Source organism: Oncorhynchus nerka, linkage group LG13, assembly GCF_034236695.1.
Source record: "Oncorhynchus nerka isolate Pitt River linkage group LG13, Oner_Uvic_2.0, whole genome shotgun sequence".
Lineage (NCBI taxonomy): Eukaryota > Metazoa > Chordata > Actinopteri > Salmoniformes > Salmonidae > Oncorhynchus > Oncorhynchus nerka.
In genome coordinates this window covers 53,454,244-53,466,550 of record NC_088408.1, presented here as the reverse complement: position 1 = coordinate 53,466,550, position 12,307 = coordinate 53,454,244, and the positions used below count along the sequence as shown (strand labels likewise).

The window sequence follows — 12,307 nt, the reverse complement described above, 5'->3', positions numbered from 1 at the left end:
GAAAGGAACGATATAAACCAGTACTTTGTTTTGGTTCGAACCGGTTTACAACTTTATTTTGCTGGTTAGAACAAAAATAATGGTTATTTTCAGAACAAAACAATTAGAAACTAATATTGGGTCCACCTCGCCATGCTAATAAACTAAACTAAACTGTCTCTCGCTCCCCCTGCCTAGTGATTGGCCCGCTAAATAAATTATCTCTGACAAATGGCTGCCACATGCATCCCTAATCAGCCAGAGACCCAGAGAAGAACCTCAGCAGCCAACACACATATGCACACACTCTCTCACACACACACACACACACACACACACACACACACACACACACACACACACACACACACACACACACACACACACACACACACACACACACACACACACACACACTTAAAATTACACACACACAAAAAAATACATAAACAGGATTATCTCATCGAGAAGCAGGATGAATGAGTTAGCTAGAAGACATTCCTTACACAAGCAGGACTCAGGGGCTCGCTAGAGGACTTTCCTTACACAAGCTGGACTCAGGGGGCTAGCAAGAGAGCTTTTCTTACACAAGTTAGACTCGGGGGCTAGCGAGATGAATTTCCTTGCACAAGCTGAACTCAGGGGCTAGCTAGAGAACTTGCAGAGTGGATATTTTTGCCATATGATCAGTGGTGGAGGGTAAACACACAAAATACTGTTTAAGCACCTTTTTTATTGAAAACTGCATTGAAAATGTGTGTGTGTGTGTGTGTGTGTGTGTGTGTGTGTGTGTGTGAGTGAGTGAGTGAGTGAGTGAGTGAGTGAGTGAGTGAGTGAGTGAGTGAGTGAGTGAGTGAGTGAGTGAGTGAGTGCGCAAACATGTGTTTGTGTGTCTGTGTTGATCCCCAACATCTTGACAAAGCTTGTATAATTTTTTAATTAAATTTGCACAATCAAGGTGAACAAAGCTCTTAGAGACTTATCCAAGAAGACAATGCCAAAGGTGTTTCTTACATCTATTGACTCAGGGAGCTGAATATTTATGCAACAACTATTTTAGTTATATACTGTACCAGTCAAAAGTTTGGACACACCTACTCATTCAAGGGTTTTTCTGTATTTTACTATTTTCTACATTGTAGAATAATAGTGAAGACATCAAAACTATGAAATTACACAAAAAAGTGTTAAACAAATCAAAATATATTTTAGATTCTTCAAAGTAGCCACCCTTTTCCTTGATGACAACTTTGCACACTCAAGGCATTCTCTCAACCAACTTAATCTGGAATGTTTTACAACAGTCTTGAAGTAGTTCACACATATACTGAGCACTTGTTGGCTGCTTTTCCTTCACTCTGCGGTCAAACTCAACCCAAACCATCTAAACTGGGTTGAGGTTGGGTGATTGTGGAGGCCAGGTCATCTGATACAGCACTCCATCACTCTCCTTCTTGGTCAAATATCCCTTACACAGCCTGGAGGTGTGTTGGGTCATTGTCCTGTTGAAAAACAAATGATAGTCCCACTAAGCGCAAACCAGATGGGATGGCGTATCGCTGCAGAATGCTGTGGTAGCCATGCTGGTTAGGTGTGCCTTGAATTTGAAATAAATCACAGACAGTGTCACGAAGCAAAGCACCCCCACACCATCACACATCCCCCTCCATGCTTCACGGTGGGAACCACACATGCAGAGATCATCCGTTCACCTACTCTGCATCTCAAACAAAGACATGCCGGTTGAAACCAGAAATCTCAAATTTGGACAGATGACCAAAGGACAGATGACCAAAGGACACAAGCAATGGAGCCTAATGTCCATTGCTTGTGTTTCTTGGCCCAAGCAAGTCTCTTCTTCTTATTGGTGTCCTTTAGTAGTGGTTTCTTTGCAACAATTCGACCATGAAGCCCTGATTCAAGCAGCCTCCTCTGAACAGTGGATGTTGAGATGTGTCTGTTACTTGAACTCTGTGAAGAATTTATTTGGGCAGCAAATTCTGAGGCTGGTAACTCTAACTCATCCTCTGCAGCAGAGGTAACTCTGGGTCTTCCTTTCCTGTGGAGGTTCTCGTGAGAACTTTAAAAGTTCTTGAAATGTTCCAGATTGACTGATGTTCATGTCTTAAAGTAATGATGGACTGTCATTTCTTTTTGCTTATTTGAGCTATTCTTTCCATAATATGGACTTGGTATTTTACCAAATAGGGCTATCGTCTGTATACCACTCCCACCTTGTCACAGCACAATTGATTGACTCAAATCCATTAAGAAGGAAAGAAATTCCACAAATTAGCATTTAACAAGGTACACCTGTTAATTTAAATGCATTCCAGGTGACTATCTCATGAAGCTGGTTGAGGGAATGCCAAGAGTGGGCAAAGCTGTCATCAAGGCAAAGGGTGGCTATTTGAAGAATCTCAAATAGAAAATATATTTTGATTTGTTTAACACTTTTTTGGTTAGTACATGATTCTTTGTGTTATTTCATCGTTTTGATGTCTTCACTATTATTCTACAATGTGGAAAATAATACAAATAAATAAAACCCTTGAATGTGTAGGTGTCACATTTTCGAATGGTACTATATATTTTTTATTAATCTTTAGAAATAAATATATATACACAAATGGAATCATGTAGTAACCAAAGAATATGTAGTAACCAAATATATGTTATATTTGAGACTCTTCAAAGTATCCAACCGTTGCCTTGATGAGAGCTTTGCACACTCTTGACATTCAAAATCAAAACAAATCAAATTGTATTTGTCACATGCACATGGTTAGCAGATGTTAATGTGAGTGTAGCGAAATTCTTGTGCTTCTAGTTCCGACCATTTAGTAATATCTAACAAGTTGTCTAACCTAACAATTTCACAACAACTACCTTATACACACAAGTGTAAAGGAATGGATAAGAATATGTACATAAAAATATATGAATGAGCGATGGCCGAACGGCATAGGCAAGATGCAGTAGATGGTATAGAGTACAGTACATAAATATGAGATGAGTAATGTAGGGTATGTAAACATTATATAAAGTGGCATTGTTTAAAGTGGCTAGTGATATATTATTATATATTATTACATCAATTTTTCATTATTAAAGTGGCTAGAGATGAGTCAGTATGTTGGCAGCAGCCACTCAATGTTAGTGAGACTGTTTAACAGTCTGATGGCCTTGAAATAGAAGCTGTTGTTTAGTCTCTCAGTCCCCGCTTTGATGCACCTGTACTGACCTGTTGTGGGTGGACCATTTCAGTTTGTCCATGATGTGTACGCTGAGGAACTTAAAGCTTTCCACCTTCTCCGCTACTGTCCTGTCGATGTGGATAGGGGGCTGCTCCCTCTGCTGTTTCCTGAATCCACGATCATCTCCTTTGTTTTGTTGACATTGAGTGTAAAGTTATTTTCCTGACACCACACTCCGAGGGCCCTCACCTCCTCCCTGTAGGCTGTCTCGTTGTTGTTGGTAATCAAGCCTACCACTGTAGTGTCGTCTGCAAACTTGATGATTGAGCTGGAGGCGTGCATGGCCACGCAGTCAAGGGTGAACAGGGAGTACAGGAGAGGGCTGAGAACGCACCCTTGTGGGGCTCCAGGGTGGAGATGTTGTTACATACCCTCACCACCTGGGGGCGGCCCGTCAGGAAGTCCAGGACCCAGTTGCACAGGGCGGAGTCGAGACCGAGGGTCTCGAGCTTAATGATGAGTTTGGAGGGTACTATGGTGTTAAATGCTGAGCTGTAGTCGATGAACAGCATTCTTACATAGGTATTCCTCTTGTCCAGATGGGTTAGGGCAGTGTGCAGTGTGATTGCGATTGCGTCGTCTGTGGACCTATTGGGGCGGTAAGCGAATTGGAGTGTGTCTAGGGTGTCAGGTAGGGTAGGGTAGAGGTGATATGGTTCTTGACTAGTCTCTTAAAGCACTTCATGATGATGAAAGTAATTTAGCTAAGTTAGTGGCACTGTATTGTCCTCAAAGCGAGCAAAGAAGCAAAACATCGTGGTCCGCGACGGGGCTGGTTTTCCTTTTGTAGTCCGTGAGTGACTGTAGACCCTGCCACATACCTCTCGTGTCTCTACTTTGTCTCTATACTGACGCTTAGCTTGTTTGATTGCCTTGCGGAGGGAATAGCTACACTGTTTGTATTCGGTCATGTTTCCGGTCACCTGTCCTGATTAAAAGGAGTGGTTCGCGCTTTCAGTTTTGCGCGAAAACTGCCATCAATCCACTGTTCCTGTTTTCACGCTTCCTGTTTTAGTTTCTGTCTATAGGCTGGGAGCAACAAAATGGAATCATGGTCAGATTTTCCGAAAGGAGGGCGGGGGAGGGCTTTATATGTGTCGCGGAAGTTACAATAACAATGATCAATGCCAGCCCGGCTCGCGCATTCGATATTCTGATACAATTTATGGAGCCTTGTTTTCAGATTAACCTTGTTAAAATCCCCAGCTACAATAAATGCAGCCTCAGGATATGTGGTGGAGTGTGGAGTCAAATGAAGTTCTTTCAGGGCCGTCGATGTGTCTGCTTGAGGGGGATATACACAACTGTGATTATGATCGAAGAGAATTCTCTTGGTAGATAATGCGGTCGGCATTTGATCGTAAGGTGAACAAAAGGACTTGAGTTCCTGTATGTTGTTATGATCACACCACGTCTTGTTAATCGTAAGGCAAACACCCCCGCCTTTCTTCTTACGAAAGAGATGTTTGTTTCTGTCGGCGGGATGCGTGAAGAAGCCAGGTGGCTGTACCAACTCTGATGACATATCCCGAGTGAGCCATGTTTCCTTGAAACAAAGAACGTTACAATCTCCGATGTCTCTCTGGAAGGCAACCCTTGCTCGGATTTCATCTACCTTGTTGTCAAGAGACTGGACATTGGCAAGTAGTATGCTCGGGAGCGATGCGTGATGTGCCCGTCTACGGAGCCTGACCAGAAGACTGCTCCGTCTTCCCCTTCTGCAGCGCTGTTGTTTTGGGTTGCCGGCTGGGATCCGATCCATTGTCCTGGGTGGTGGACCAAACAGAAGATCCGCGTCGGGAAAGTCGTATTCCTGGTCGTAATGTTAGTGAGTTGACGTTGCTCTTATATCCAATAGTTCCTCCCGTCTGTATGTAATAAAACCTAAGATTTCCTGGGGTAACAATGTAAGAAATAACACATAAAAAAAATACTGCATAGTTTCCTAAGAACGCGAAGCGAGGAGGCCATCTCTGTCAGTGCCGGAACCAGCAACATGAGGTAGTCACCTGAAATGCATTTCAATTAACAGGTGTATTTGTATTTATTATGGATCCCCATAATCCCGACAAAGCAGCAGCTACTCTACCTGGGGTCCAGCAAAATTAATAAAGTCAATTTTTACCATTTTAAATACACTGCTCAAAAAATAAAGGGAACGCTAAAATAACACATCCTAGATCTGAATGAATGAAATATTCTTATTAAATACTTTTTTCATCTACAAAATAGCTTCCAATACTCTACTCAGCAAACTGGATGCAGTTTATCACAGTTTTGTTACTAAAGCCCCTTATACCACCCACAACTGCGACCTGCATGCTCTAGTCGACTGGCCCTCGCTACATATTCGTCGCCAGACCCACTGGCTCCAGGTCATCTATAAGTCTATGCTAGGTAAAGCTCCTCCTTATCTCAGCTCACTGGTCACGATAACAACACCCACCCGTAGCACGCGCTCCAGCAGCTATATCTCACTGGTCATTCCCAAAGCCAACACCTCCTTTGGCCGCCTTTCCTTCCAGTTATCTGCTGCTAGTGACTGGAACGAATTGCAAAAATCGCTGAAGGTGGAGACTCATATTTCCCTCACTAACTTTAAGCATCAGCTATCTGAGCAGCTAACCGATCGCTGCAGCTGTACATAGTCCATCTGTAAATAGCCCACTCAATCTACCTACCTCATCCCAATATTGTTTTTATTTACTTTTTGGCTCTTTTGCATACCAGTATGTTTACTTGCACATCATCATCTGCTCATCTATCACTTCAGTGTTAATCTGCTAAACTGTGAATAACGTCGCTACTATGGCCTATTTATTTATTCCATGTGTAACTCTGTGTTGTTGTTTGTGTCGCACTGCTTTGCTTTATCTTGGCCAGGTCGCAGTTGTAAATGAGAACCTGTTCTCAACTAGCTAACCTGGTTAAATAAACGTGAAGTAAAAAATGTAAAAAAGGAAGAAGAAAAAAAGAAAAAGAAAAACCCTTGAATGAGTAGGTGTGTCCAAACTTTTGACTGATACTGTATATTCGTTTGTGTTGTTGCTGTGCTGTTTTCAGTACAATTCTGTTCGTAGATAATCCTGTAATAATGTGACCACACACCGTAAACCCCAATTGGAGAGAGAGAGCGAGACAGAGATCAAACACATGCGGTCACATGGTTTAAATTAGGGTCAGTCTTTTTCATCATAAAATACAATAAAGCAGCTCTTACACAACACACACTTAACACTGCTTGTCCACCACACACTCAGCCAAGTCAGTATTCAACGTCCATCCATGTCCGATGACATTGGGAGATGAAGTGGAAACCGGCCACTAGGGGGCAACAGTGAGCGCTGTTACCTTCAAGTAGGTTTCAGTTTTGCTAGGGTGTTGTACACAGGGATTGTGGATAGGCAACAGCATCTGCCTCTGATTCCAAAGGTAGCAATAGGAGTTGTTTTCAATATGTTTTTTTTAAGCCTATCCCAAACGTTAACCATTCGGATTTAATGCATCATCTTAAGAATTTGGAGGTAATGCCTGAACTCAACCCAACCTTAATACACAGACGAGACGTGTCGATGTGGTCACAGTTTGGAAAAATAATTCCCTGTGGGTTCTTTGTTAGGGGCTAATAGGCCCACCCACAAAAATAAATGAAACATGCATGCACACACACACACACACACACACACACACACACATATATATATACACACACACACACACACACACACACACACACACAAACAAACATGCACAAAATGTATTACAGCTCACACAACGTCCCATTATAAGAAGCTTTAACGAGCCTTAACATCCTGTAAGAGAGCATGTGTCAGCAGCCTGACTTGCTGATATGTTAATATATTGTTTCCAGTGACTATACAGAAAGGGACATATTCCCTCTTATCCAAATCCACACAACTACATCACAGCTGAAGGATGAAGCAATCTTATTGTGTCTTGGTCCAGCTGAAGTAAAAGGGAGGAAACCGAGTTGTCATGCTCTTAGGGTGACTTTATGGTTTCATTAGAGCCCAAAATCCCCCAGAGTCCACCCACTCACACACAAACACACACACAAACACACACTGAGCCCCCTGTGTAATGCTGTTTCAGATTACTCCAGTCACACACAGCATTTAATGTGTAAACAGCAGGAGCAGCCATCCTCTCAGCAACTGAGCTGCTTTGTTCTCTAACGTAAAATCTCGTTTTAACTACCCTAAATGTGATAGAGATCAATACAGTGCACACACACACACACACACACACACACACACACACACACACACACACACACACACACACACACACACACACACACACACACAGCTTTAAAGCGATACAGCTACTGCTCCAGCTGCTGCTTTGGTTTTCAGAATTGTTTGTTTTTACTCTAATATTTGATTGATTGATTTATAAACGTTATGCTACAAAAATAACAAAAATAATAATAACATACAGTTTGGATTAGTTTATAAATCTATAATTTATTTCACCGGTTACTGAGACGGTGGTTCCAGTTTAGATGATTGGGGTAGTCTCATTATTCAATCTTTCCTACCCTGGCCGTTATTCTGAATGCAGGTTGCGGGTGATTAACAATTACACTTGTTGGATATCCTAACTCTGGCTGGATTCCAATAGGAATTACACATCACTTTGCAAGCCAGTATAATGTGACTTGCAAGCCTGATGTGGCCTGTAAACCAGGAGATTCCTAACACTACTGTGTTAAGGTATAACTAGGCCCTGAAAGAAAGACATTATTATATATGTAATGTATTATCAGAAATTATGACATTTTAAAGGCTAATAAGGCTAACGGAAATGTTCATAGAGGGTTCTAGGATGAACCCTCCAAAGACAAAAGGGTTCTCGGTAGAACCCTTCACAGATGGTTCTAGGAAGAAGCATATACATGGAGTTATTTGAAGAACGCTTCTTTAGAGGGTTGTAGATAGAACCCTCTGCAAAGGGTTCTACCCAGCACCAAAAAGGGTTCCCCTATGAGGACAAACTGAAGAACCGTGTCTGGTTCTACTTAGCACCTTTTTTTCTAAGAATGCACTGCAACTCACTGTTGACTGGGCTCGCCGCTTGTGCCATCAAACCCCTGCAACTTATCCAGAAATCCGCATCCCATCTGGTTTTCAACCTTCCCAGGTTCTCCCATGTCAACCCGCTCCTCCGCACATGCCAATGGGTTCCAGATGAAGCTAGCATCCACTACAAGACCATTGTACTTACCTATGGAGCAGCAAGAGGAACTGCCACAAACATTGTTCTGATGCTTTCAACATTTCACCCCTCCATCAGATTTGGGGTGTATTCACTAGGAACCAAACAGAATCAGAGGGCCGAAACATGGAGGGACCTATACCTAAACTTGTCCAATAAGAAACTCTCGTTTTGTGTTCCAAAACGTTTTACTACTGTTTGCTACGGTGTGCACTAAAGAATGCACCAGATAACTTGCCCCCAGTTATCCTGGACACACAGGGTTATGGTCAAGATTAGGATGTGGGTTGAAGGGGGGCATTAGGTGGTTCAAGGTGCCTTAAACCTATTTTGTCCAAGACTGATAACCGCTGATCATCAATTCACAGCCAATGCTCTCCTCTAGCGTAGTAGGCTGTATTTCGATTTCACAAATCCTCAGCACAGAGGGTTTATTGAGTGGAGATCGGTCTTAGCATGCGCTGACATGCACATGACTGCATTTCAATTCAGAGCCAAAGAGACTGGCTAATCAGAACTAGATCATCATAGTCATGATCTGTCATGATTGATCATTGAAGCCAAACTGAGACGTTTCTTAGAAAGGCTTGTTTATCTTAAACTTGTTATGTCACGTGTGCTCCCTCTCCGGCCTCTAGGTCACCAGACTGCTCGTTAGGGCGCACACCTATCACCAGCGTTACGCGCATAATGACACTCACGCGGACTCCATCACCTTCTTGATAATCTACCCTTTATATGTCACTCCCAGTCATCATTGTTCCTGTTTCATGTCGGTGTGCTGTTTGTTTTCTTGTTTTGTTCATTTATTAATTAAATGTATTCACTCCCTGAACTTGCTTCCCGACTCTCCAAGTATATCGTTACATGTTATCTGGGAAAAGAGCTCGGAATTCCTGCGAGACGATAGTAGTATTTGAATCATGAGTCTATTAATGTATCTTCTGTAAAAACGCATACCACAGTTCCACATCAAGGAATGTGTGTGTGTGCACATGTGTTTGTCTCACTTCTATGAGCATATGTTTGTTATAACACCACCAGATGCATCTCTTTACTGATTGGCTCATTTTATCCAGTTGGGACCAGGGAACAACCCCTTTCTGAGACGAGCCCAAGTGCCAGCCCCAAACCAGAACAACTATTTAGCATAAGATAAATATGAGATAAAGGCCAGTAGCATAAGATGAATGACACAAGTAGTCATATGTGCATGACTGGTAGTTTGAATAAGTAAAACATAAGGGCAAATTAGAATGAGCTACTGTAAATAGTGGATCTTAAACAACTTGACCTAGAGAGTATGATGTCATATACTGTAGTAAACACAATGCATGAAGTGTGTGTGTGTGATCCCTCTGCAAGCTAAGGTCACACAGACATTCATATGTAAACAAACATATACACTAAACAAATATATAAATGCAACATGCAAGAATTTCAAATATTTTAATGAGTTAAATGTAATTTAAGGTAATCAGTCAATTGAAATACATTCATTAGGCCCTAATCTATGGATTTCATCTGACTAGGAATACAAATATACATCTGTTGGTCACAGATACCTTAAAAAAGGGGGTGCGGATCAGAAAACCAGTGCGTGACCACCATATGCCTCATGCAGCGCGACACATCTCCTTCGCATAGAGTTGATCAGGCTGTTGATTGTGGCCTGTGGAATGGAAGGAATCGGGCCCATTCTCCCTGCCGGTCCTAACAGTGACTCCTCAGGAACCTCCCCAGCTCCTGGTTCATCCTCTCCACCTGCTCGTTGGACTGAGGCCTATACCCGGAAGTGAGGCTGACCGTGACCCCGAGCTTCTCCATAAAGGCTCTCCATACCATGATGTGAATTGGGGGCCACGGTCAGAGACGATGTCCTCTGGAAGGCCATAATGCCAGAAGACCTGCTGGAATAGTGCCTCTGCGACCTAGAGAACAGTAGGGAGTCCAGAGAGGGATACAACGACGGAATTTGGAAAATCTATCCACAACCACCAAAATGGTGGTGAAACCGTCAGAGGTGGGGAGATCAGTAACAAAGTCAGTGGATAGATGAGACCAGGGATGAGGAGGCACAGGAAGGGGAAGGTGTTTCCCTGCTGGAGCGTTATAGGGGGATTTGGTTTGGGCACATATGGAACAGGAGTTAATGGGTGCAGGCTCCAAATAAAACATAGTAACCCCTTTATTGTGGTTGAGACCGGCCGCATCCACTTTCTTGACGTCCATCCTCACTCCCTGCGCACTGATTTGGTAGCCTAGGAAGGAGACAGCCTTCTGATAAAACTGGAACTTCTCAGCCTTGACGAACAGGTGATTAACCACAAGGCATTCCAGGACTGCTCAAATGTGAGCGATGTGATCCTCCAAATTCCGGGAAAACTGATGGAGCATTGGCTAAGCCAAATGGCATCACCAGGTATTCGTAGTGACCAGACATCGTGCTAAAAGCTGTCTTCCATTCATCCCCCTCCCGGACGCGGATGATTTGAATGCACTCCGTAGGTCCAGTTTGGTAAAGAACCGGGCCCCGTGGAGCTGTTAGATGGCTGCCGGCACCAACGAGGGAAGGTAACGGTACTTAGTGGTGATTTCATTTAGTCCTCTGTAATCAATACATGGACGTGGAAGTAACCCTCCATCCTTCTTAGGCACGAAGAAGAAACCAGCCGACGCAGGAGAAGTGGACGTGCGGATGAAACCTTGTTGGAGTGCCTCTTGGATGTGCTCCTCCATGGCCTGGGTCCTAGTGGCCGATTATCGAGGGCTTGAATCGGGAAAGGAGAGGAGAGAAGGTATGATATGATGTTAAGAGAGGCAATATGATATGATATATGATCTGGTCAATAAAGTTCCCTGCAGCACCACTAACACTGTAGACACAGTATATGAGGGACAGTCAACTGGTGTGATGGACACTGAAAAGAGTTTAGCAGAAAGTGATGAAGAAGGAATACTCACTCCTGCCCCAGGAGGTGGAAGATCACTTGACCATCCCTCTGCTCTCGTGGATCCCGGGTTGGGAAGTACTGGACAGTACTGGAGCTGGTGCCCTCCTTGACCACAATAAAGACAGAGCCCCAGCTGTCTCCATCTGTGTCTCTCTGCCGCGAGAAAGCGTGACCCTTACCTCCATGGGTTTAGGCTCTGATCCAGAGTGTTCACTGAGGAAGGGAGAGAAGCGATGAGAGTACTGACTCTCCCGAAGTAGGTTATCCAGGCAGATGGCCATCGCAATGAATGCGTCCATGGAGAGGTTGTTGTCACGACAGACCAGTTCCGTCTAGACCTCCTCTCGCAGACCTCTTCTGAATAGATGCTGGATGCTGTTACTGTCCGGAAGGTTACTGCGTACTAGACAGCCGTTTGGTCCCCCTGCCGTATTTGGAGTAGGCACTCACCCCCTTCTCTGCCCTCCGGTGGATGATCAAAAATACATTTGAACAGAGCCATGAACACTTCATATGAATCTAGCTCCTCCTCTCCTCTCACCCAGGTGGCCGTGGCCCATTCCAACACCCCCCACCCACCCATTCAGCAGAGAAATAACCATGGCAACCTTGTATTTGTATTTATTATGGATCCCCATTGCATCATCAGGGTTTCAAATGTGGGGCAAGACACATCAGTTGATCATTGGCCAAGGCAGCAGCTACTCTTTCTGGCGTCCAGCAAAATTAAGGCAGTTTTTACCATTTAAAAAACATTACAATACATTCACAGACTGTGTGCCCTCAGGCCCCTACTCCAGCACTACCACATAAATACAGTACAAAATCATTGTGTACGTGTCTGTATAGCGTGTATGCTATCTTGTGTGTGTGGATGCA

At 43.6% G+C, this 12,307-nt stretch overlaps 1 long non-coding RNA gene across 1 annotated transcript; it reads right to left on the bottom strand.

Annotated features, from left to right (window-relative positions):
* Positions 1-9,909: 9,909 nt before the first annotated feature.
* On the bottom strand, positions 9,910-11,935 carry LOC135574713 (uncharacterized). Its single transcript, XR_010465589.1, has 2 exons — positions 11,439-11,935; positions 9,910-11,244 (listed from the first exon to the last, which is right to left on the bottom strand). It is a non-coding gene; the product is annotated as an uncharacterized LOC135574713 (long non-coding RNA).
* Between the last annotated feature and the right edge of the window lie 372 nt (positions 11,936-12,307).